The 27,599-nt window shown below is 40.3% G+C and overlaps 1 pseudogene across 1 annotated transcript; it reads left to right on the top strand.

Moving 5' to 3' along the window:
* Positions 1-500: 500 nt before the first annotated feature.
* Positions 501-24,290, top strand: LOC100351092 (cytochrome P450 2C5-like; annotated as a pseudogene). Its single transcript, XR_016222088.1, has 9 exons — positions 501-780; positions 3,004-3,166; positions 3,377-3,526; positions 4,604-4,764; positions 5,691-5,863; positions 13,827-13,959; positions 15,740-15,927; positions 19,349-19,490; positions 23,613-24,290. The product of XR_016222088.1 is annotated as a cytochrome P450 2C5-like (transcript).
* Positions 24,291-27,599: the final 3,309 nt, after the last annotated feature.

Here is a 27,599-nt window from a genome sequence, read left to right as displayed (position 1 = left end):
AAAAATCATGCCAATTGATTTAGCTAGTGACTTGGTCATTTCTGGTCAATCAATATTTATGGTTTATGGTTACTTTCTAATGTTTAGTTATTTATAATATTAGTAGAGTACACTAAATGTTTGAATAGCTGGCATCATTGAGTACAAAGTGTCTCAGTTTTTGATGTAGCTTCAAGACACACTCACATATATATTGTATATGCATGTATAATATACAATAAATTATAAAAGTCATACCATACTGTCATTTCTTCTAGTCATAAATTCTCAAGTGGTCATAATAACACAGAAATAGAATTTGGCATAATTTTCTTGTATCATAATTAAATCTCTATCATACTGCACATTGACACCAACTGTTTGTTTTGTTTTGTTTTCAGTTACAAATACATGGGCCCAACCCAGTACAATGAAATTACCATTTCCCAAATGAACACAGGAAAGAATGCAATGTGACTAAATAATATGTTGTTTTCATCTCTGTCGTAGAGGCAAAGTCCACTCAGAAGAGAGGATAAAGTGCACCATTGCTTGACCTGTCAGAGAAGCATATTAGCAAGAGTGGTATAAAGCCTGTGCTTCCCAGCTCACAGGGATCCCAGGAAGAAGAGAATGGATCCAGTTGTGGTCCTGGTGTTGGGGCTCTGCTGTTTACTTCTCCTTTCTCTCTGGAAGCAGAATTCTGGGAGGCGGAAGCTCCCTCCTGGCCCCACTCCTTTCCCCATCATTGGAAATATTCTCCAGATAGATGCTAAGGACATCAGCAAATCCCTAACTAAGGTAAGTATTCATTATGCTCCTCCTGTGGCATGCTAAGGGTAAACAGATTGACTTTTTTTTAAATAAAATCTATTCCTGGATGCACACTCTTATAACAGATGATTATAAATCAAAATGCTCCCTATAAGCTTTGATGCTTCTTCTACCAATTTCAGGATTTGAGTAAAGAAATATTTAGGTCCTGCAGATAGAATCAAAATAACTAAGTGACAAAAATCAGGAGTACTGCTGACCTTTGTTTCTTTTAGCCATTTGTCTGAACATGAGTGATAAGTGAAGAGCTTCTGATAGAAATTTCATTCAAGAAATCATCTATTGTATTATACATGTGGTTTCTTTTCTCAGAATATCCATGGAAATTGAACTTCTTTGCAGAATCAATAAAAACTGGTATCACTATGGGTTCTGGATTAGTCTAGGTGAATGAAAGAAAGAAGTAAACATTCAGTGGCCACCTGGTGGCATCAGAATTCTTTTAGATTCTGTGAAACCCTGCTGTGTGGCCCAGAATGCTACAGGATGGAAGAAACTGCTCCTCCCTGAGACACTGCTTGCAATGTCCTGGCCCTGCCTCTGGTGCTGTTGCTGTTTCTTCTTCTTCCTCTTCTTCTTCTACTCCTTCTCCTCTCTTCCTTCTCTTCCTCCTCCTACTCCTCCTCCTCCTTCTCATGCCCTCTTCTCCCTTGTACCCCCTCCTCCTCCTCCTTTTCTTCTTTTCCTCTTCTTCCCTCCTCCTCCATCATCATCTTCTTCTCCTCCTCCTCCTCCTTCTTATTCTTCTTCAAGATATATTTCATTTAATCAAAAGACAGAGTGACAGAAACTAAGGACAGACAAAGCAAGAGATCTCCTGCCCAGTATTGCAGCAAAGCAGCTTGAGCCTCCTCTTTTGATGCTGGTATCTGATACGGGCACCTTTTCAAGACCAGGCTGCTCCACATCTGATCCAGGTACCTGCCAATGCACTTGGGAAAGCATCAGAGCACTGTGAAATTTCTTGGGCCCCTGCACCCATGTGGGAAACTGGATGTAGCTCCTGGCTTCTGGAATCAGCATGGCCCACCCCTAGCATTGTGGCCATTTGGGTAGTGAAACAGCAGATTGAAAATCTCTCTCTTTCTGTTTCTGACCTCCATTTTCTGTAACTCTGTTTTTTAATTAAAGAAACATAAAAAAGAGATCCCAGGCTGGGGCTGTGGCATAGCAGGTAAAGCTGCAGCCTCCAGTGCTGGCATCCCAGATGGTTCCAGTTCGAGTCCCAGTTACTCCACTTCTGACCCAGCTCTCTACTATGGCCTGGGAAAGCAGAAGATGGCCCAAGTGCTTGGGTCCTTTCACCAGCGAGGATGACCCAGAAGAATCTCCTGGCTTCAGATTGGCCCTGATCCAGCCATTGCAGCCACTTGATAAGTGAATCAGTGAATGAAAGACCTCTCTCACTATCTCTGTCTCACTGTGCCTCTATAACTCTGTCTTTCAAATAAATAAACCTTTAAGAAGAGAGATATCTCATCTGCTGTTTGACTACACAAGTGCTGCAATGATCAGGGCTGAGCCATGTCGAAGCCAGGAGCCAGGAACTCTTTCTGGGTCTCCCACGTGGGTGGCAGATTATTTTTACAAGATTTATTTTATTTATTTGAAAGGTAAAGTGACAGAAAGAGACACACAGAAAAAGACCTCTTGTTGTTCTCTTTGTGTCTTTTTAATGCCAGTAGATTTCAAACTCAGCTGGGCCTTAGACTTACTTGGGGTGTCTTTTAAGAACATACATCACTAGTGTCATCACAGGTCTACTGAGTCAGGATCCTCATAAGAAGGGCTTGCCATGTGATCCTGAAGTCAGCTGGGTATTAATTTCAAGCCATAGAGTTTGAAAAAGCAGCAAATAGCCTCTGATTACTGGCTATAGGAAACTGAGATTAATTTAAAATTCCAGTCTTAGTTTCTTTATTTATAAAATAGTGCAAATAAATTTGATGAGTGTATTATTTCAGAATTAAATGCAAACTGCATACCAACTACCTGGGACATTGTATGGCTCATCATAGGTCATTCATGAGTGGCAGCCATAATAATCACTATCATATTTAGTTATAAATAAAACTATTTGAATCCATGGCAGAATAAAGAGATAACATAGACAATGCTAATTTCCATCTGAATCAGACACACTATGTGACCTTCATATACTTTCTTTGGTGATATTTGTTTATTTCCCAGTTCTCAGAATGCTATGGCCCCGTGTGCACCGTGTTTCTGGGCATGAAGCCCACTGTGGTGCTGCATGGATATGAGGCAGTGAAGGAGGCCCTGGTTGATCTTGGAGAGGATTTTGCTGGAAGAGGCAGCTTCCCTATGGCTGAAAAAGTTAATAAGGGACTCGGTAAGTGTACGTGTTTATGTGTGTGTGTGTGTGTGTGTGTGTGTGTCTGTGTCTATGTTAAACAGTGGTAATGAGATCGAGTGGTTAGAAAACAGAGACTTGAAAAGCTCCTGAGACAGAACTTGGCCATCTGTGTGGCTGCCTCATGTCAGTTTCTTCCTACTTGCTGGGATCTCCCTCCCTCCTAGTTTCTGTTTCTCATTCTGGCAGGAATCACTTTCAGCAATGCAAACACATGGAAGGAGATGCGACGCTTCTCGCTCATGACCCTGCGGAATTTCGGGATGGGGAAGAGGAGCATTGAGAACCGAGTTCAAGAGGAGGCCCGCTGCCTGGTGGAGGAGCTGAGAGAAACCAATGGTGGGTTACCCTTACCCCACATCGCTGACCTTAACACTGCACCCTGAATATGCTGCCCTGGGAAACCTGGTAGGGTGGGCGGAGCCTTCATCTTGAGGCCTGGTTGCCTCTTCCATGGTGGGAGGTTCGGTTTGGAGCAGAGAAGCCGGGAGTTTGTGCAGATCTGTGCTGTGTGTATAGCCTGGTTCTGCGTCTGGTGCGGGTGTGAAAGTTCACTTAATACTCTTCTGTTCCAAGTCGATTTCTATAATTTCCAATCAGAAATCATGAATATGAGCTTTGAGTGTAATTTCTGAAAGGACTGAAGAGCAATATGTTCCCCGTAGCCTGAATGCCGCTACCTATCTCCCTCTTGAGTAGCGTGAACTCAGCTACTTGAACCATCACCTGATCCCTCCAAGAGTCTGAATTGTCAGGAAGTAGAGTTAGGAGTGGGGCCTAATGTGGAACCCAGCACTCTATCTGGAATGCATGACGTCTTCAATGGTAAAAGCACTAGGGAAATAGCTTGCTTGTACTGTTCATTTTTTTAGTTTTTTTTCTCATATTATATGCATGCTTTGACATTTTTTCTTTAAAATACATGAATTTACCCACAAGCTCTCTCTTCAGTTCTTCTCTACTTGTTCAACACAACACATCGTTTTTCATTGCTTGTGACTATTCATTATTTTATCTATAAGAAGTTTCCTGGCCCACATTATTTTCTGCTCACCATTTCCGTGCTTTATTGTCTATAGACATTGCACAGGTAACTGATTCTAGTTTGAAAACTTGAATTATTAAGGTTAAAATGGTTTTCATTTTCCTTCTCAAATAGCAGATAAAATGTGAACATAAAAAGATTAAATGTGAATTGAGTATTAAAGAAATCTCATTATTTAGTCAGCTAGATTGTAATGGTCAACTCAGGCTTACAGTAAAGTGATGTATTGATTTCATATGTGCCATTTTTTTTACTGACATAGGAATTTGTAGGCAAGACATTTCTTACTATTTCTAAATTACCATGAACAAAAATAACGTGCTTTATTTGTATATTTTAATGGTGTTTTAAAATCATTTTCAATTCTTCAGCCTCACCCTGTGATCCCACCTTTATCCTGGGCTGTGCTCCCTGCAATGTGATCTGCTCCATAATTTTCCATAATCGCTTTGATTATAAAGATGAGGAGTTTCTTAAACTGATGGAAAAATTAAATGAAAATGTTAGGATTCTGAGCTCTCCATGGTTGCAGGTGAGAGTGAGATCTTTTGTTCCTGAGGAACCATTTATGTTCCTTTATCTGACAGGTGGAAAGATCTACATGGACCAAGATGTGAAGAGAATGTTCAGACAGCACAGTGTCAGCAGAGTTGATGTCGATGAACACTGTGAGAGATGATGGAAACTTTTATTTACACACAGCAAAACGAGTGTCCAAATACTGGGCTAGTGTTTGTGTTCATTATCTCCTTGTCCTGTGATTTTTATACTAAGCTCGAAGACCTATTTCTATAAAGCTGTTTTGATGACTGGACTAAGAATGTCATTGTCAATCAAAGAATATCCATGTCCTTTTATTCGTAAAATATTTATTTATTTGAAAGACAAGATCACAGAGAGGGAGAGAAAGAGAGAGAGAGAGAGAGAGAGATATTCCATCTGCTGGTTCACGTTCTAAATTCCTCAAAAACAAGGGTTAGGCCAGGCAGCTGCGAGGAAGCAGGAACATAAGTACTTGAGCCATCACAGATTGCCTCTCAGGCCCAGTGGCAGGAGGTGGAACAGCTGGGACTCAATGGAGCACACAATGTAGGACGCTGGCTTTCACTGCAGTGGCTTTACCTGCTGGACCACAACGCTCGGATTTCCTATTATATTTCAATTTTGCAGCAAAGAATTTATGTAAAAAAGTAAGATTCATATAAAGAGGATTGTACACTATGAAAATTATTATGAATTTGGGAAATGACTTTCATCTTTGATTTTCTTGTGAGACTTCTCTCACTCAATATGTCTATAAGCATATAGAACTACCACAGATTTACAATAGAAGTTTGCCCCTGAAAATGGACACCTTATTTTGTTCATATTTATATCTATAACTCCTAAATAGGGTATATATACATATACAAATATATATATATATAAAATTTAACAAATTATTATTTTCTGTTTTAGGTCAGCAATAATTTCCCTGCTCTTATGGATTATTTCCCAGGAATTCATAAGACCATTCTAAAGAATATTATATGAAAAATTTTATATTTGAAAAAGTGAAGGAACACCAAAAATCTCTGGAAGTTAATGATCCTCGGGATTTTATTGATTGTTTCTTGATCAAAATGGAGAAGGTAAATCGTTCACAACAGTTCCTTAATTGATTTCTTTTACATTTTGAGGTTATTGAATAACTCTGAATCCACAAGGGATGTTAAAATGGTCAGGCTAGTTTGACAAGCACTTTACATATCGTAAGAATGAACTCCAACTATCATGAAAAATACTAGTGTACTTCATATAAAGTTTGTGGAAATAAAGAATTAAAAGATAAGTTTATATTGGTGTAAAAATGGAATATTGTGATTTTTTAAATAATGTACATTTCCATAAATGTTTTAAAGACACATAATGTAAAATTAAACTGTTAAATGTTTAGAATACTTGGGACTTGGCTGGCGCCGCGTCTCACTAGGCTAATCCTCTGCCTGCGGCGCCGGCACCGTGGGTTCTAGTCCTGGTCAGGGCACCAGTTCTGTCCTGGTTGCTCCTCTTCCAGTGCAGCTCTCTGCTGTGGCCCAGGAAGGCAGTGGAGGATGGCCCAAGTGCTTGGGCCCTGCACCCGCATAGGAGACAAGGAGGAAGTGCCTGGCTCCTTGCTTCAGCTCGGTGCAGCACGCCAGCCATAGCGGCCATTTGGGGGGTTAACCAATCGATAGAAGACCTTTCTCTCTGTCGCTCTCTCTCACTAACTCTGCCTGTCAAAAAAAAAAAAAAGAATAAATAAAGAATACCTGTGATTAATTCTTTATATGAAAAGAATCTACCCAAGGATGAACATAGTGCACGTCTCAGGTGAATTGGAAACAATTACAACAAATAAAAATCACCGACTATCATGCTGTAGTGTGAAGATGACATCATCGCTAAGGAAGTGTAAGGGAGAGGGGCACATAACTTACCCTGGGAGGGATTTGTGCATATGCTGCACATTGAAGGAGGTCTTTAGAAATTTGCAGTGCAGGACAGGAGAGGGAATTTCAGGTGGAGTGAGTGGTGTCTGTGGAGGTGTTCAGTGTGCAGTGGGAAAGAGTAGGTGGAAGGAAGACAAAGACTTAGCTCACTGTAACACAGTAAGTTGTGCAGAGGTGGAGAGAGAGGTTGGTGTCTAGGAGGCAACCTGCAGGTGTGGGTCATGTTGTCACTGAGCTGTTTGTGTACAAGACTATTTGTTCCCTATTGCATTACCTTGGCACCCTGGCCAAAGGTCAGTTGAACCTGTCGCTCCCCCTCTTCATGGAGGAACGACACTAAGCCCTGCCTAGGCTTCATATCCGAGTCACGGCACCATTATGTCGCTCCCTGTCTTCGTGGAGGAACGACACAGGACCCTGCGCTGTTCTTTTGTCTGCTCGGCCCTCCCCGGGTTTGCTGCTGGTTCTTCCCGGGTTGGCTACTGTCCCTTCCACCTCTGTGGAAGGGCGGTTCCCCCTGCCACATTCCCCACTTCCGCGGGGGAGCGGCACACCGCCGGTCGGCTCTCTCGGGGGCTGCACAGGTGTTCCCCTTAGATGTTCCCCTTAGATGTTCCTGGTGCATGCCGTCTCTCTCCTCCTTTATAGTCCTCCTCTGCCAATCCCAACTCGGCTACCCACACGCCGAGTTCGCTGCTCTCCTCCAATCAGGAGCAAGTCCTACAGTTTATTGGCTGAACTGGAGGCAGCTGTGTAGAAGCTGTTTTCTTCTCTCCCAGCGCCATATTGTGGGAGAGCAGATGCATAGAATAAGTCTTAATTCCAGTAACAGTCTAGTCCGGGTTGCTCCCCACAGAACCTAAATCTAAGTTTGTTTGTGGGCTATCAGTTCCACTACATTGACCTATTTAATTGATGAACATAGATGCAAAAATCCTCAATAAAATTCTAGCCAATAGAATCCAGCAATACACCAGAAAGATCATCTACCCAGACCAAGTAGGATTTATCCCTGGTATGCAGGAATGGTTCAACATTCGCAAAGCAGTCAAGGTGATACACCACATTAACAAATTGCAGAAGAAAAACCATATGGTTATCTCAATAGATGCAGAGAAGGTATTTGATAAAATATAATACCTTTTCATGATGGATCTTTTTCACAATAGGAATTAAGATGATACTGGCTTCGTAGAATGAATTTGGGAGGATTCCCTCTCTTTCAATTGTTTTCAATATCTTGAAAAGAATTGGAGTTAGTTTTTTTTCTTTATTTATTTTTATTAAGAATAGGAAGATATGAGAATCACCTTAAGAGGATCTGGGACATTTACTTGAAGGAAACTTCCCTTTTTTTTTTTTTTTGGACAGCTATAGTTAGTGAGAGAGAGAGAGACAGAGAGAAAGGTCTTCCTTTCATTGGTTCACTCCCCAAATGGCCGCCACTCCTGGAGCTGTGCTGATCTGAAGCCAGAAGCCAGGTGCTTCCTCCTGGTCTCCCATGCAGGTGCAGGGGCCCAAGAACATGGGCCATCCTCCACTGCCCTCCTGGGCCACAGCAGAGAGCTGGACTGGAAGAGGAGCAACCAGGACTAGAACCTGGCACCCATATGGGATGCCAGCACCGCAGGAGGAGGATTAACAAAGTGAGCCATGGTGCCGGCCCCCTAGTTCTTCTTTAAATGTCTGGTAGAATTTGGCAGTGAATCCATCCGGTCCTGGGCTTTTCTTTGTTGGGAGGGCCTTTATTACTGATTCAATTTCTGACTGGTTATGGGTCTCTTTGCGTATTCTGTGTCTTCATGGTTCAATTTAGGTAGGTTGTCTGTGTCCACAAATCTATCCATTTCTGATAGATTTCCCTGTTTGCTGGCATACAACTCTTTGCAGTAATTTCTGTGACTCTTTTTATTTCTGCAGTGTCTGTGGTTACATTCACTTTTTCATCTCTAATTTTATTGATTTGGGTTTTCTCTCTCCTTTTTTTTGCTTAGTTGGGCCAATGGTGTGGCAATTTTGTTTATTTTTTCAAAAAACAGGCTCTTGGTCTTGCTGAACTTTTATAATTTTTTATTCAATTTTGTTGATTTCTTCTCTAATTTTAATTATTTCTCTTCTCCTACTAGTTTTGGGTTTGGTTTGTTGTAGTTTTTATAGATCCTTGAGGTGCATTGATAGCTTATTTATTTGGTGTCTTTCCAATTTCTTGATGTAGGCACCTATTGCTATAAACTTTCCCCTTAACACTGCTTTTGCTTTATCTGTATGTTGTGTTGTTATCTTCATTTGCTTCCAGAAAACTTTGGATTTCTCTTTTGATATCTTCTATGACTCCTGTTCATTCAGGAGCATGTTGTTCAGTCTCCATGTGTTTGCATATTCTCTAGAGATTTCTGAGTTGCTGATTTCCAGCTTCATTCCATTGTGGTCCAAGAAGATGCATGGCATGATTTCGATTATTTTGAATTTGCTGAGACTTCCTTTATGGCCTAGTATGTGGTCAATCCTAGAGAAAGTGCCATGCACTGCTGAGAAGAATGTATATTCTGCAACTGTAGGATGAAAAGGTCTGTACATATCTGTTAGACCCATTTGTTCTATAGTGTCAACTAAATCTGCTGTTTCCTTGTTGATTTTCTGTCTGGTTCATCTGTCTATTGCTGAAAGTGTAGTATTAAAGTCCCTTAATACTATTGTATTGGAGTCTAAATTTCCCTTTAAATCCCTTAACTTATCTTTTATATAGCCTGGTGTCCTGTAATTAAGTGCATATACATATATAATAGTTACATTTTCCTATTGAATTGATCCTTTAATCATTATATAGTGCCCCTCTTTGTTTCTCTTAAGAGTATTTTTGTTAAAATCTATTTTGTCTGATATTAAGATGGCTATGCCCGTTCTTTTTAGTTTCTGTTGGCATGGAAGATCTTTTTCCAACCTTTCACTTTCAGTCTGCATGCATCTTTGTTGGAAAGATGTGTTTCTTGTAATAGCAAATAGATGGGTTTTGTTTTTGAATCCATTCAGCCAGTCTGTGTCTTTTAACTGTAGAGTTGAGGCCATTTATATTTAATGTGACTATTGATAAGTAGTGACTTTGCCTTGCCATTTTCCCAAAGATATTTCTAATTTATACTTTGAACTTCCTGTGATCTTTTTTTAAGATTTTATTTGTTTCTAATTGAGAGGTATATTTACAGACAGTGAGAGGGAGAGACAGAGAGAAAGGTCTTCCCTCCATTGGTTCACTCACCAAATGGCCACAATGGCCAGAGCTATGCCGATCCAAAGCCAGGAGCCAGGAGCCAGGCACCTCCTCCCGATCTCCCATGTGGTTGTGGGGGCCTAAGGACCTGGGCCATCTTCTACTGCTTCCCCAGGCCATAGAAGAGAGCTAGATGGGAAGAGGAGCAGCCAGGACTAGAACCAGCGCCCATATGGGATGACGCTGCAGGTGGAGGATTAACCTACTGCACCACAATCTGGTCCCACTTCCTATGATCTTTTACTGAGAGATTTTCTTCCTTTACCTTCTTTTGTATTGTATTGATGACGGTGTTTCTGTGTTTCTGTGTGTAACACATCTTTAAGCATCTTTTGAAAGGCTGGACAAGTGGTGTCAAATTCTTGCAATTTCTATTTGTTATGAAAAGTCTTTATTTCACCTTCATTCACAAATGAAAGCATTTCAGGGTATAATATTCTGGAATGACAGTTTTTTTTTTTTTTTCTGTTAGGACTTAGGCTATATCTTGCCATTCTCTCCTAACCTGCAGGGTATCTGAAGAGAAATCTCCTGTGAGTTGTTTTTTTGTTTGTTTGTTTTTGTGTTTTTTTTTTTTTTTTGTACAGGTAGATTAGACAGTGAGAGAAATAGAGACACAGAGAGAAAGGTCTCCCTTTTTTCCGTTGGTTCACCCCTCAAATGGCCACTACGGCCAGTGCGCTGTGGCCTGTGAGCGCCTCCTATCTGAAGCCAGGAGTCAGGTGCCTCCTCATGGTCTCCCATGCGGGTGCAGGGCCCAAGGAACTGGGCCATCCTCCACTGCACTCCCAGGCCACAGCATAGAGCTAGACTGGAAGAGGAGCAACCAGGACAGAATCCAGCACCCCAATTGGGACTAGATCCCGGAGTGCTGGTGCCACAGGCGAAGGATTAATAAAGTGAGCCGTGGCGCCGGCGGTCCTGGAGATCTTCTGAAAGTAATCTGGCATTTCTCTCTTGCACATTTTAGAATCTTCTCTTTATATTTCACCGTGGTGAGTTTGATTACAATGTGTCCTGGTGAGGATATTTTCTCGTCATGTCTATTGGGAGTTCTGTGTGCTTCCTGTGCTTGGACCTCTCTTTGTTTCTCCAAACCCAGGAAGTCTTCTGCTAGTATCTCACTAAAAAGGCCTTCTAATACTTTCTCTTTCTCCATGCCTTCAGGAACTCCTAGAACCCAAATGTTGGGTTTTATTGTAGTATCCTGCAGATTCGCAACAATTTTATTTTTTAGATTTCTAATTTCCTCTTCGTGTCTTTGGTTTGACTGTATACTTTCTTCTGCTCTGTCACCTTCAATTTTGCTTCCTTTTTATTTTATTGCATTTTTTGTATGTAATTTTTCTGTCTAAACCTCCTAAAGCTATGTTTAAAGACAGTAGTAAAAGTACACTTCCTTGGTGGATTTTTTCCTCCATTATTTCATTGAGCAAGCTTTTAAGCTTTAACAAATTATTAAGATTCAGTTTTGTAATTTTTAATATGTCATATCAATATAAGGAAGCTTCCTTCTATTTATAATTTTCTGAGTTTTTTAAATCAAGAACAGCATTGAATTTTCCATGTACTTTTTTTTAAAAGATTTATTTATTTATTTATTTGAAAGAGTTACACAGAGAGAGAGGAGGAGAGGCAAAAAGGGAGAGAGAGAAGTCTTCCATCCACTGGTTCAATCCCCAATTGGCTGCAGTGGCCAGAGCTGTTCTAATCTGGAGCCAGACGCCAGGAAACGTCCTCAGAATCTACAACGTGGGTGCAGGTGCCCAAGGATTTGGGCCATATTCTACTGCTTTATTTTTGCTGGATTGGAAATGCAGCCTCCAGAGCTAGAATTGTGCCCATATGAGATGCTGGCAGTGCAGTCCGGGGCTTTAACCTACTGTGCCACAGAGACGACCCCGCAATTACTTTTTTAAAAAAAGCTGTTGAGATAATTTTTCCCATTCTAAAAATATTGCTTTTATAATGATTTTTTTAACCACCCACACATTTCTTGAATAATTTCCACTTGATCAGGATGTGTAATCCATAAAGAGACTCAAAGTGCAGCAAAATATGCATAACAGAAAAGTTGTATTAATTATTTTAAATGTAAAGTCAACTGGCATTAAGCACGTTCATTTTGTTTTGTAACTGTCAGCACCATTCATGCCAGAATTATTTTATGCTGCAAAGCAGAACTTCATATCCATTACATAGTAATTACTTACACCCCAGTCTTTGCCAACCACCATTCTACCTTCTGATTCCTGGAATTTGGCTATTTTAGTGACTGGCTTTTCCTATTTAGCATAATGTTGTTATTATACACTGTATCTTTTAATATTATCTCCAGTAACACAGATTTGTGATTCTGCTATAATAATTTTTATTTAAAAATCACATAGAAACAAAGCACTTATATTCAAAATCCAACAATATTAAATTTACCATTTCCTGTATAGTTATTCTTAACAGGAATATTTATCTCTCAATAAGACTTTTACTTGTTGTCCTGTGCCCATTTCTTTCAATGTGAAAGTTGAATCCCCTTAATATTTCTTGCATGAAAAATCTGTGAAGAGATCCCTTTAACATTGTTTTAATCTGCAATGTCTTAATTTCCGCTTTGTATGGAAGGTTATCCGCCCCCCGAACACACACCAGTACAGACTTCATCCTTGACAGTATTTTCGTGTCAGAACTTTAAATAGATCATTTCACCAATTTCTTTTTCTTAAAAAAGATTTATTTATTGATTTGAAAGACAGAGGTACAGGGAAGAAGAGGAAGAAGCAAAGAGAGAGAAATCCTTCTTCTGTAGGTTCACTCCTAACATGGTGTCATGGCCCGAGCTGAGCCAGGCAGAAGCCAGGAGACAAGAGTTTCATCTAGGTCTCCCATGTGGGTGCAGGGGCCCAACCACTCATGCCATTTTCCACTGCTAACCTGGGCACATTAGCAGTGGAGCACTCAGTATGTGAGAACTCCATGTAATTAGACATTTAGCTCTGGCATCAGCACTACTCCTGTTCTCTCCTTCATCTGTGGGCACAGTGAATGTCTCAATCTGTCTTCATGACCACAGTGTCTCTTCAGCTCGTGCCTCCTGATTCATTCCTGAACGTGTCCCCAGTCCATCTTGCCGGTTGCCTCCCTTCTGGACACAGTGGTGCTGACCTCATCTTTTCTTGAGGAACCCATTATCATTCTAGGTTTTGCTGCCATATCTGCTTTGCACGATTTTGATTTGTTAATGCATCTTCCAGTAACATTTATTCCATATCAGTTTTTGACAGGAGAAGAGAATCACAAACTCTTATTTGGGCTTATACTACATTTCATGATGCTCCTAACATACTAATAGATTTATTCATTAAGACTGTGCTTGTGTACAAATAAGAGATAATTTCTTAATAATGGTTTAAACCACAGATTGAGTCCTTTTACCTCAAATGCAAATTGTCTCAAGATGAGTGGGCCTGGCAATAATAGAATATTTTGTAAATAGACTTTCATTCATTAATTAAATCTTCCTCTCCCAAGATGATGTCTGTTTTGTTCAAAAGTGTTTTGATCACAAAGGAGAAAACAGGCTTCTGTTTGCCTCCTTTTGTGAATTATTCATGACATACCTCACTGAAGAGTCTCATAATGGGATTATTACGCATGAAGTAAGTAAGTGGGTAGTCAATGAGTTTGATGTCACCTTATCTGTAGTCTACCATATCCAACAGCATGTCGTCTTAATATGGCACTTTCAGTTTTCCCTGTTGTCTTTCTTCTTTTTTAAAAAATAATGTATTATTCTGGATTTAGTGTAATAATATATACTGGCAAGTAATTTGTCAAATTGCATCAAATCACTCCTAGGAAAACAATTTGGAGTTCACTCTTGAGGGCTTGGTAATCACTGTGCTTGATTTGTTTGGAGCTGGGACTGAGACAACGAGCACAACGCTGAGATACTCCCTCCTGCTCCTGATGAAGCACCCCGAAGTCGCAGGTACGACTCAGGGAGGAGCAAAGTGCATTCAGGAGAAAAGCTTGGGAGCCATGGCTACTGTCCTCCCCTGGTTTGTGCTAGAGGAGTCTCACTGCTTAAAAACTCTGTGCCAACAACTGTACTCTGTCCAGAACAGTGATCGGAATAAAACAGGCCAATGTTGCACAGTGCAGGAGGAGAGCAGTGGAGACAGCATGGGGAGGAAGAGCAGTGATGTTCGGGGGCTGTGCTGGCTCTCCTGGGAGTGATGCGCGGCAGGCACAGCATTGCATTTTCTCTTCATAACAAAAAGACCCCATTGAGTAGTAGGTATAGTCTAGCAGCTACCTTTCCTCATTCTGACAATTCAGTGCTCTGATGCACATAAAGTACAAGGAAACTTTTCTTACTAAAGTCCTACTTGAAATTCAGTGAGGCTTTCTTAAGTAACGCTAGTCTGAGTAGCTTTTTAAAAGTTTAGATGCATAAGACAGATGTTTCTTTTCAACTAGACGATGCACCCAAAGTAATTGGAATAGAAGAGATCATTGATTTGAAGCATCTATCTGAGCATGTGAAATAATTCTAACCATGATATAGAAAGTTGTGAATTAAAAAATAGTGGTAATTTGAATCCAGAAAGTAATAAAATCCAAACAAAAAGAATTTTCTCACCAGGAAATTATATTTATGTGCTCAGTATGATGATAAAAATGAATGTTGATATAACAAAAATCTGTGGTCTGCATATATCCTGCTAAGTGGAGTGACTGCTGTGGGTTCCTTTCATGATGGGCATGTGCGTATATGGGAGAGAGATGGAGGTGAAAATTCCCATCTGTCTTACAAGGAAATAGTTAACTATATGTTAAAATCAGTAATAAAAAGATAGATATTTTGGCTGGCGCCGCGGCTCACTAGGCTAATCCTCCGCCTGTGGCGCCGGCACCCTGGGTTCTCGTCCCGGTTGGGGCGCCAGTTCTGTCCCGGTTGCTCCTCTTCCAGTCGAGCCCTCTGCTGAGGCCCGGGAAGGCAGTGGAGGATGGCCCAAGTGCTTGGGCCCTGCACCCGCATGGGAGACCAGGAGGAAGCCCCTGGCTCCCGACTTCGGATCTGCTCAGCGCACTGGCCGTGGTGGCCATTTGTGGGGTGAAGCAGCAGAGGGAGGACCTTTCTCTCTGTCTCTCTCACTAACTCTGCCTGTCAAAAAAAAAAAAAAAAAGAAATAGACATTTTTAAGATACATGATTATAAATTGCAGGAATTCTCAAAATGGCTACATTGGGGACGTAGGAGTATTATAAGAGTACTGTTGCAAATTAACACACATTCCAAAACATGCAAATACATATACACAGTCCAAAAAATAAAAATAACCCATTTTACACACACACACACAGACACACACACAGTGACACACCTAATGTAATTCAATTTAATCCCCATTCATTCACAAATTTATATTTAATTTCTGTTTTGATTTTTGCAAAGGCAGTGTTTTCTTGATTTAATTATATTCTGAAATATTTGGGGGGAGCACTTAATTACTTCTATTTATGTCAGTTTCATGTGTGCCATTTATATGGCCCTCTATGTATCAATATGTCATAATAGTACTTTTTAAGAGAGTGCACTGTATATTTTAATATAGTAACTCATATTTCCATGTGTATTTATTTCTGGGCTTGTAGCTTATAATTCTGTTCACATACCTTCATTAAGGTTCATGAAACCCTAAATTGCTATGTCAACTTGCCAATTTTCTAATTTTCCCCGTTATTTCTTACTTGTGTCTTATCAGCTAAAGTGCAGGAGGAGATTGAGCGTGTGATTGGCAGGCACCGGAGCCCCTGCATGCAGGACAGGAGCCGCATGCCCTACACAGACGCTGTGATACATGAGATCCAGAGATTCATCAACCTCCTTCCCACTAACCTGCCCCATGCAGTGACCCGAGACATTAAATTCAGAAACTACTTTATCCCCAAGGTAATCTTGTTTCTTTTACATTGAACCTCAGTGCTCTTAAACTTCTCCCCCGCAGTGTGGTTCCAGTCCCCTGCCAACATCATGTGATTTTCTTATTCTGATGATCTTATACCCAGCACTATTCATTGTTAGCAATTTATCTGTATATTATCCTGCTATCTGGGTTAATGGCTTTTATGTGTTATTTTCCAATTCTTGTGTCTTTAACTTTTCTTTAAAAAAATTATTTGTTTGAAATCAGAGTGACAGAGAATGAGGGGTGACAGAGATTTTTCCATCCATTGAAAAAATTATACTCATGCTCAATTGGGTACAGCAGCTATCTGTGGTACCAGGAACTCCACCCTGGTCTCCCATGTGGTTGGCAAGTGTCCAAGTACTTAGGCCACCTTTTGCTATCTTTTCAGGTGCATTAGCAGGAAGCTGGATTTGGAAGCTTGGAACAGCCAGGACAGGTGGTGGCTTAAACTGCTGAGCCGCTGTCAGTTGTCTTAGTTTCTCATCGTATTATGCACCATCTAGGATTCCAAGATAGCATTTATCAGAATTGTTGATAGCAGAAAATCTTGATTCATCCCTGATTTTTAGGAAAGGGTAGAGATTTAAGTCCTTAGTATTGAGAATGATGTTTTAATTAGATGTTGGTAGATTGTATTTATAAGATTGGGAAAGCTTGTCTTTTTCTTATATTTATATAAATGTTACCAAATTGAAAATGTATAATTGGCTTCATTTTCCTCACCAAATATCTTTAATACAAGTAAATACACATAATTGTATTTGAATACTATACATTGTTTTGGACTTCAGTATTTATATTCATAAGAGACTTTGTTCTGTATTTTCCTCCTTTAGAATTTTCAGATTTTTTTATAACAATGTAATGGTAGTCTTATAAAATTATGTGAGAAATATTCTCTAACATGGTTCTTTTTTAAAATTTTTTAAATTTTAATTAGTTTTTAACAGATTCAACGTGATTTGTAGATACAATTCTAAGAACATAATGATACCCCTTCCTTCCTCTATCCTTCCTTCATAGCTCTCCCTCTCCCTCTCTCCTTCCTTTTCCCTTCCTTCCTTCCTTCCTTCCTTCCTTCCTCCCTTTTTTAGTTTTTCAGATAACACATTTTAAATTTACATTACAATGAAAGGCTTAATACTTTAGCAAATAAGTTTAGCTAGTGAAAAGACCCTAATTTAGTGGAAAAGACAATGGCTATAAACAAAAATTGAATGGGGACATGACCGTTTCACCCATATAGTGTATATTTTAGAGTCATCACAGATCATAAAACTACTGTAGTATAATATTATTGCCGCACATACCTTCCCCCGCCCCCACCCCAGCCTGCTCCAATCTTGTTGTTTTGGACACTTAATTGTACCTTTGTAATAACGAAGTTCTGGTGGAATAGCAGATATTTATATAGGAACAAGTGCAGAATATCAGATAATGTTTACCTTTATCCAGAAAGAAATCTTCTCTCTCCTACTAGGTAGTATGAATGATGTAACTAACACTTCTGGCCCTGATTCATAGGCCCTAAGGAGATATGAACACAGTTGCAAATTAATGGTAGGTGTTAGCTGATCTTTCTATGGTTCACATATTTCTGGAATCGTGAGAGTGATTTTCACCTTAACATCCTTACAATGCCTTCTGACACCTGCTTTTTTTGGGGGGGGGGTATATTTTTGTGCTTTCTAGCTACTATGTTACAAGCTACTCTATTGAATTCAGGATATATAGTTTTTAAAATAAAAACCATGTAACTGAAGTTATTGTACTGGCTGGCTGATACCCATTCCTCATATTTACTATGTGCCTGATGTCTTTAGAGGACTTAGTGCTCCAAGGGTGCTCCAAGCCACTTATTCCCTCTGCACAGGGCAGTGTGGTGTAGAAATTTGCAACATTGCGAGGATGAGTCTATTCTCTGACAAATCAGTGGAGTGATTTCTTCCACCATGGGCTAGGGCCACTGATCTCAGTGGAGGTAGTGATCTAGGAGAGGAGTTAGCAAACCTCTTTTTGTAATTGGCCAGATAGCAAACATGCTCCACTTTCCAGGCCGTGGGGGTTCTGTGACTGCCTTTATAGAAAGGAAGCAGTCTAAGACTATGTGTAAATGAATGAGGATGTTTTTCAATTTTTATAGAAAGTGAAATTTATGTTTAATGTAGTTTTCTTGCATCAAAAGTATTATTTTGCCTCTTTTCCATTTAAACGGTCTTAGCTATAAGACCATAAAAAAAACAGGTGAGAGACTGGACTCGTGAATGTTATTGTTCATGATATTACTGTCCAGTAAAACTATCTGCAATAATGTGTGGTCTATTTGGGGATTTGCATCCTAGCTGAAGAAAGTTTGTCTGTACAAGGTGTCAAAGATTTACCCTTACCTTTCTGTAGAACTTTTATTGCTATAGCTCTTATGTTTAGAAGTAAATTGATTCATATTTATGGTATAATGATTATGCTTCATTTTTACTTTATAAATGTCCAATTGAGTAATATTTGTTAAAAATATTTTTATACCTTCACTTTTTATTTTATAAACTGTAATATATACATATATGTATGTATGTGTGTGTATATATATATATATATATACTTCAAAAACTTTGTGGAAAAAGAAAGCAAAAGATAATGTACATTTTCCATGAACTTTTTGAAGACACTTGTACCTTCATCTATGACATGTTAACTTAGGACTGGTTATGAAAATGCAATTTCCTAAATGTCTCCCTCAACAATGTTAGCTAGTATTGATAATCCTTTTTGAAATGATAATCCTGCACTGAATTGCTCCAAAATTTTGATGTTTCTAATTTCATCATCCTGAGTTAGGATTAAACTATAGTAAAGATCTCCTTCATTCTTAAATGAAGACAAACAAACTGCTCTACAATGATAAATAGTCATGAGTTTCTACTTGCTACTGAGCTTGTTTTTAGTTTAGAAGAGATGATTTTTAAGCAGGTCAGATGTTTATTTCCGTACATCCTGTGAACAGGTTTCTGGGCCTTTCACAAACCAACCAACTTCTGTCTGAAACCACACATGTGAGATGTGTGAAAACTGAGCTGAAGGACAGCAGCATGTGGCAGTAGGAACCAGAGTCCAAGCTTGATGAGGAGCACAGTCACAGGTTTTGGCACCCACCCACTCACAGGCTCACATCTTCAAATGCTGTCACAGGGCATTTTAGCAAAATCAATGCTACTGCCACAAACTCATCTCTGCTCTTTACTTGGTCTCTGTGGCTGGAGATGTCACTGCCCTTCCTGGCACTTGAGCTTCCTCTTCTATTCATAAAAAAGATTATCGTAAGTGATTTCACCTGTTTTTTTTTTTTTTTTTCACCCAGCTCAGTGACTTCTTTATACTTGGATTATCTGTGTCTGTTTTATCCAGGGTACGGACATCATAACATCACTGACATCCGTGCTACATGATGAAAAAGCATTTCCTAACCCAAAGGTATTTGACCCTGGACACTTTCTGGATGAGAGTGGCAACTTCAAGAAGAGTGACTACTTCATGCCTTTCTCAGCAGGTAATAAAATTCATTTCCACGCAACTTCAGAGGAGAAGATAACTTTTTAATTAAAAATTTTTGCTCATGTAAGTTGAACAAATTTCATGTATTCCATATGTACAGTTTTAACAGCAGAATGATACTACTCACCCTACATTCTGTCCCTCCCATACTCCCACCCTCCCTACTCCTTCCTTGACTCTTCTTTTAATTTTTATAATGACATACTTTCAGTTTATTTTATGTTCACAAGATTAACCCTCAACTGAACAAAGAATTTAACCAGTAGTAAATAGAAAAACCATAGAAGAAAAACCAAATAGAAAATCTCATAATGTGATTTTTGTTCAAATACATTACATTTTTTTTTGGTACTCTGTTAACACAAATCAGGGAAAACATACATTTGTCTCTCTAGGACTGGCTTATTTCACTAAACACAATGGTTTCCAGTTGTATGTATTTTCTTGCAAGTGACAGGATTTCAAGCTTTGTTATTACAGCTTGAGTAGTATTCCACAGTGTACATATATATCGTTTCCTTTATCCGGTTATTAATTGATGGGCATCTGAGTTCTTGTAGATTTTCCCCTATGCTCTCTAGTAATTTTATGGTATCAGGTCATAGATTTATATTCTTGACACATTTTGAGTGGATTTTTGTGTAAGGTATAAGATAGGGATCTTGTTTCATGCTACTGCATGTGGAGATCCAGTGTTCTCAGGACCACTTGTTGGAGAGACTGTCTGCTCCAGGGATTGATTTTAGCTCCTTTGTCAAAGATAATTTGGTTGTAGATTCATAGACTGATTTTTGTAGTTTCTATTTTTGTTCCATTGGTCTACATGTCTGTTTTTGTTTTTTCTTTGTTTGTTTTTGTTTTGCATTGAGAAGGGTGTTTTTTATTATAACTGCCCTGTAATATTCTAATATTCTTTGAAATCTGGTATTGTGATGCCTCAACTTTGTTTTTTTGTTGTTGTTGTTTGTTTGTTTTTTGTATAACATTGCTTTAGCTATTCAGGGTCTTTTCTGTTTCCATATGAATCTCAGGATCATTTTTTTCTAGATCTGGAAAGAATGCCTTTTGTATTTTGATTGGGATTGCCTTAAATCTGAAAATTACTTTGGGTAGCATGGACATCTTGTTGATATTACTTCTTATGATAAATGAACATGGGAAGGTTTCCATGTTTTTGTGGTTTGTTTTTCTTTTTGTTTTGCAATTTTCATTGTAGAAATATTTCACATCCTTGGTTAAATGTATCCCGAGATATGTAGATTTTTTGTAGCTATTGTGAATAGGACTGATATTATAAGTTCTTTCTCAACTATGGCCTCGTATGTGTCACAATATTACAGATTTACATATGTTGATTTTATACCATGTAACTTTACCAAACTCTTTTATGAGTTCTAATAGTCTCCTAGTGGAGTCTCTTGGTTTCCCTATATATAGAATCATGACATCTGCAAACAGGGATAATATGAGTTCCTGCTTTCAAATTTGAATCTGTTTGATTTCTTTTTCTTGCCTAATAGCTCTAAAATTTCCAAAACTATATTGAATAGAAATGGTCAAATTGCCCCTCCTTGTCTGGTTCCATATCTTAATCAAAATACATCCAACTTTTCCCCATTCATATGGTTCTGACTGTGGGTTTGTCATTTATTTCCGTATTGTTTTACAGAATGTTCCTTCTATACCCAATTTGCTTAGGGTTTTTATCATGAATGGTGTTTTATTTTACCTAATGTTTTCTCTACATCTATTTTAGCCAAGACTAAACCAACTTACATATGTGATGCCAGCTTCTTAGGTGGTGGGTTAACATGCAGTGCCACAATGCCTTCCCCAAGAACTCGATAGCTATTTGGTATCAGCTGGAACTACATAGTTCATCCACTGGAGCTGGTATATTTCCTCTTTGTATGTGATCAGGAACACCACTCCCAATGTCCATGAACTTTCCCTGCTCACAATACATCCTCACTATTGACAAGGTTACTGGGGCTCTGGGTTGTTAACACATTTCTTCCACACTGAGAAATCTAAGTTATAGGTTGACTGATTTCTTCCTCTAGATGCATACTGGTGGTACCTAAGAGTTCTTCCTAGAAGCTAAAACTGATTTAGAATTTCCTCACACACCATGATAGATATTTAACTCCACAACTTTATTGAAATTCTTCTATGTGGTGTCCTTCACTGTGCAGTGTCATGCATGGAGATAATAGTATAAGCAAGCACAGAACATACTCAGAGACCTCACAGCAAGCTGCAACAAGCTGAGTAAAAATAAATGGAATGCATTATTTTTAGTGCTGTGAGAAAATGATGCATAGTCTGCAGGGGTTAGAGAGGAAGCATGTGGAGAGAAGATGTCTGGTTCTTGCTCTCTCAGACTGAACTGTGAGGCATGGAATGGAGTACCCAACAAACTAATAGTAAAGGTGAAATGTCGTCTGCCCCAAAAGAAACAGACATAATGGACAGAAGAGAATGGTAGCACAGTATTAAGGAGAATGAATGAAAGAATCAGAATTGTCACTCTAGTTGAAGGGTGTTAGAAGATCAGCCAAATAACCATTGATTTGTGGAACCAGTGGAAATTTGTCAAGATACTGTGCAAGACTCCAGAGCACCCTTCTAGTTTTCCAGTAATTGTTGCATGTCTTGGAAGTTGGATGTGTTTCCTTGGCCAAGGACTCTCTTTCCTTTATTTATTGACCTTTGAGGTCTACTTTATATATGACACACTGTAGATACCATATTGGCAGGATACACATTTTCAAGACTCACTTGTCAGGCCAATATAAAAATGTAGCAAATTATGATTTCTGGTGATTCATACTTTAATGAAATTAAGAATATGATGCTATGAGTCCACATAGAGGGCATAAATTTTTATCTTTAGTCATTTAAAGTGTATAAAGTACAAAGGGAACTTGACTTTGATTCTGAATTTAATATAAGTAGATTGGGGTTTTTTTTATTTGAAAGAGCAGTATGATGCAAAACTTGAAACTTGATTGTGCTTTGGAGATTGTTGAAGAATGTACATAGCTAGAACTAAGAAGAGACAGTGGGAAGGCAAGGTAACGGGACATCAGATCGAGAATAGGAAAGCAAAAGATGTACTTATCTCTAAAGAAAAATACATGGCGTTGGGGAGGGGCCATTGCTATGGTGCAGTGTGTTAACGCCCTGGTCTGAGATGCCGGCATCCCATATGGACGTTGGTTTGGGATCTGGCTGCCCCACATTTGATCCATCTCTCTGCTATGGCCTGGGAAAGCAGTAGAAGATGGCTTAAGTGCTTGGCCCCTGCATCCATGTGGGAGACCCAGAAGAAGCTCCTGGCTCCTGGTTTCAGATCAGCACAGCTCCAGCCGTTGTGGCCAATTGGGGAGTGAACTATCAGTTGGGGGACCTCTCTCTCTCTCTATCTGCCTCTCTTCTCTCTCTCTCTCTCTCTCTCTCTCTCTCTCTCTCTCTTTTTGACAGGCAGAGTGGACAGTGAGAGAGAGAGACAGAGAGAAAGGTCTTCCTTTGCCATTGGTTCACCCTCCAATGGCTGCTGCGGCCTGCGCATCACGCTGATCCAATGGCAGGAGCCAGGTGCTTCTCCTGGTCTCCCATGGAGTGCAGGGTCCAAGTACTTGGGCCATCCTCCACTGCACTCCCTGGCCACAGCAGAGAGCTGGGCTGGAAGAGGGGCAACTGGGACAGAATCCGGCGCCCCGACCGGGACTAGAACCCAGTGTGCCGGCACCGCAAGGTGGAGGATTAGCCTAGTGAGCCGCGGCGCCGGCCCTCTCCTCTCTCTATGTAACTCTGACTTTCAAATAAATATATAAATCTTTAAAAAAAAAAAACTACAATGAACAGTTATAATGTGGTACTAATCAATGAAGTTGTTCTCATGGAGATGCTGCTTAATAAATATTTGTTAATGGAAATAGTTGTTAAGATCAGATGCCAGTTGTGTGTCCAACTTTTGTTCATTTTTCTGGACATTTTCATTCATCTATCCACCCATCCATTACTATACATTCTCTTTCTACAGTTAAAAATACTGTATTTGTTACATTCACAGTTACACACTGGAAGTGAATGCCCTCTCTGTTATTTTCAGGAAAACGGATATGTGTGGGAGAGGCCCTGGCTCGCATGGAGCTGTTTTTGTTCCTGACCTCCATTTTGCAGAACTTTAAACTGCAATCTCTGGTTGAGCCAAAGGACCTGGACATCACTGCTGTTGTCAATGGAATTGTTTCTGTGCCACCTTCGTTCCAGCTCTGCTTCATTCCTGTTTGAAAAGGGGCAGGCTGGCTTCAGCTGTGCCGTCATCTGCAATCCCCCATCTTCAGAGGCATCGCCCATCACCTAACCCCTTCCAAGATGTCCTCTCTAACTTTTCTCACATCTTATTTTCCCTTAAGATATAGTGAAAACCTAACTTCTGTGGGTGATCCCCGAGACTGCCTGCCCTGACCATGCAGGAGGTAGAGAGGACATGGTCGTGCCATGCCTCCTGGGAGGGACCCCACAGCCTGGCTGCTGGCATGTGCTGGAAGTTCCCAGGCACATTATCCTCCACTCCTGCCAGTCAGGTAAACTGCTCCCAGGTGTGGCCCAGGCCCATCAGGAAAGCTACCGTAGCCTATGTGACCTTCAAGATGACTGGAGAAGCACAACGGTGCCAATATCGCCTCTATCCTAAAGAATTAGTGCTGCCCTGAATCGGTTACACCCCTTCTGCCTGCCCTTTAGAAAGTGTGCATGTTCATTAATAAAGTGGATGTCTTCACCGAAATTTGTCTCAAGTGGTTTTTGACACAGAGCGCCATCTCCCCATCCATGCCAACAGCATGCAGGCCTTGTGAGATGAACCCTTAAACCTCCATTAAAGTAGTTTCATAGGGTCATTTTGTAAGAATATCTACTGTTCCTATATTTGCAACATTTAGAGTGATTCCGACATGACCCTACTGTATCACTGCCAATTTACCATATGTTAATCAATCTAAAACAGAAAAAAATGGTAAGAACAGACCCATTTTCCCCTCTGCATCTTCTAAATAAAAACATTAGTACTTGCAGGGTCAGTTCTCTGGATTCTCTTCTTTTATTCAGGAAGTGAGTAAGAAATGAAAGAAGATAGAATCCCAAGAGGCCACACACCTCTTCATAATGACAAGCAGAGAGAGGGATGAAAGGGAAGAAAGCAGAAAGGAGTCTTATCTGGGTGTCACCTAGAGTTATTGGAGGCATTGCTTTTGAAAGACAAACTATTCTAGGAATTGTTCAAACCTGTAGTGAAATATTGAGACGATCAGCTAAAATGAAGATGAACATTAAGTTTTGCAATTTATGTTACTTTTTAGATGTTAATATCCTCTTCCTATTGATAAAAAATCAAATAGAAAAAGCAAAAATAATTTTTTTCAACTAAAGTAAAATGTGGAGGGCCGGTACTGTGGTATAGCAGGTAAAGCTACTGCTTGCAGTTCCAGCATCCCATAAGGGCACTGGCTCAAGACCTGTCTGCTTTACTTATATTCCAGCTCTCTGCTATGGCCTGGGAAAGCAGAAGAAGATGGCCCAAGTCCTTGTACCCCTGCATCTGTGTGGGAGAACCAGAAGAGTCTCCTGGCTCCTGGCTTCAGATTGGGGCAGCTGCAGCCATTGTGGCAGCAGGGGAGTGAACCAGCAGATGGAAGACCTCTCTCTCTGCCTTTCCTTCTCTGCGTAAATCTGACTTTCAAAAAATTAAATAAATCTTAAAAAAAAAAAAAAACAACTTGGAACCTGTTATATCTTAATGTTAGCCATCGCAAAGCACACCGGACACCGGAGTAAGGGAAAGCATTTATTGGGGAACACCCTACAGACCAGAGTGAAGGGACGGCAAAGGAAAAAGAGAGAAGGAGACTGTGAGAGAGAGCCAGAGGAGGGAGAAGAGAGAGGAGAGAAGCCAAGAGAGGCCAAGAGGGCACAGGAGAGAGATGGACTGAGAGAGAGCAGGAGAGAAGGGCCAAGAGCCAAGAGCCCAGAGGAGGAGGCTAGAGAGAGGAACTGAAAGAGAGCAGGAGAGAAGGGCCAAGAGAACACATGTGCAGGAACAGGCCCTTTTAAAACTTTGCCTGAGGGTGGGCAGGGAAGCAGGAGCAGTGAATCCCATTAGGATGGGGGTGGAGCCTGGCTCAGGTAGCTGGGCCATGCAGCCACCTGGCTACAACTGTGCCAGTTTCCTAACATTCCCCCCTTTTGTTTTTTATAAAGCAAGGTTTCTATAGGATTACATTAATCCCAAAAGTCCAAGAGGGGTAGAGGGATGATGATCTGTCTTTAGAGCTACTTCCTGCTGACATGGGGCTATGATGTACTCTTTGCTGGTATGGGGCGATGTCTCAAGTTGTTGTCTCCTGGGTGGGGAGCTGAGTAAATCTTTGTAGCAGCATTTGGTTGACTGCCTGGTTGTTGAAGGCCTTTGTTTGTTCCATTATAGCCTGCTGTAAACACTTAGACACTGCAGTATAGAAGACAGGGTGAGAATAGTAACCAATGATCCTAAGAGTAGCATTAACCAGGTAATAAGAGGATTTTATAGAGAGGAAATGGAGGGGGTCTCTGGACCCTTGTGGGGACAGTTTGATGGATGTAGCTTAAAGCTGATTCTAGCCAAGACTGGGAGAAAGGCCACTAACTTTTGCAGGTAGTGGGGTTGGTCTGTAGACAAATTCTGAACAATCACACAACATTAAGTGGGGAAGAGGACCATCAGTACACACAGGTTGGAGTAGAGCCATTGGTGGTAGAGTAGAGGCTATGGTTACAAAGGAATGAGGCTCAAGTGGGCTAGATACAGAGGACGGAGTTGTTATTAGAGGATCTAAGAAAGGTGCTGTCTAAGCTACAAATAAGTTTTCTGATTGAGAGGCAAATAGAACCTGACAGAAGGGGCTTGGTAATAATCTGGTGGGCTTTAGGCCCAGACCTATATCTCTTCACATAGGGTACATCCTAAGGGAGGTGTGAACCTCCTTGGGGAAGGCACCCTGTTGACTTCCATTACCTAGCTGGCCTGGGAGGAGAGCTGGCCAGGTAAAGGCAGGTGGCATCTCTAACAGGAAATTTACAGCTCTGCCTGCAGTGTTGCTGACCCTACTTGGCCATCCCCTCAGCTGCAGTGGTCACTTTGGAAGCTGGGCTGAGTGAAGGGCTTTTCAGCTTAGAGCCAATAAGATCTGTGTCTCTGACCTGGGCGTCCTTCAACTCCAGGGCAGGTCCATTTCCAGTGATCCAACTCTTGGCAGAGCTGCCAGGGCTCTTCACAAGCTGACTTCTGCTGAAGCCCAGACTTACCACATTGAAACCGCTGCAGTGGACTGGCCTATTGGGTTTCCTTGAGGGCAGATCACTGTACAGAGCAGCCATTAACAGGCCTGCCACCCATTGCTTCTGATGCTTAGCTTTTTTTTCCTCCTGGTTTTTGTTAAAACAGACCAGAGGATGCAAGTCAAGGGGGTGCTCAAGTCCCATCTCTAATCTTCAGTAGCCTAAACTAGAAGTCTGTAGTCACAGGCATGTTCCATAGTAGTTTATGTTGAGGCAGACAATGCCCATGAGGAAAACTATATTCTCACTTTAAAACTTTCTTTCCCTTTGTTCTGAAAGGGAGGTCTTTCCTGTTTACTGTTCACCTCGCTGATGGTGAAGTAAATCTAACTAAGAAATTATAATTTAAGCTCTTATTTTGGCTAAGCTATTACAGAAATGTGTTAGCCATCTCTTTTATAAGATCTAAAATCAAATTTTGCATCTTGGAGATTCCTTCATAATAGAATTAGTTTCCTACCTTGAAGAGAATAGAGAAATGAGAGAACAAGTTGGGCTTAGAATAGAGAAATGGGGGAGCCAGGCCCAGATCACTTACTGACAATAGCAATATCACATGAAAACTTAGCAGTTTTAACCATTAGAAAACAACTTAAGAAAACATTTACCAGAAGGCCCAATGCCTTCCATAAATATTAATACATATATCTTGAAACATCTCTTAAATATCTAACATGATGTTGCTTGTTTAACCAGCAAATTTCAGCACAAGCATATAAAA

The sequence above is a fragment of the Oryctolagus cuniculus genome, chromosome 15, assembly GCF_051225735.1.
Source record: "Oryctolagus cuniculus isolate XC-2025 breed Fujian yellow rabbit chromosome 15, ASM5122573v1, whole genome shotgun sequence".
NCBI lineage: Eukaryota > Metazoa > Chordata > Mammalia > Lagomorpha > Leporidae > Oryctolagus > Oryctolagus cuniculus.
The sequence above is the reverse complement of the archived record's forward strand: the minus strand, read 5'-3'. Positions and strand labels throughout refer to the sequence as shown.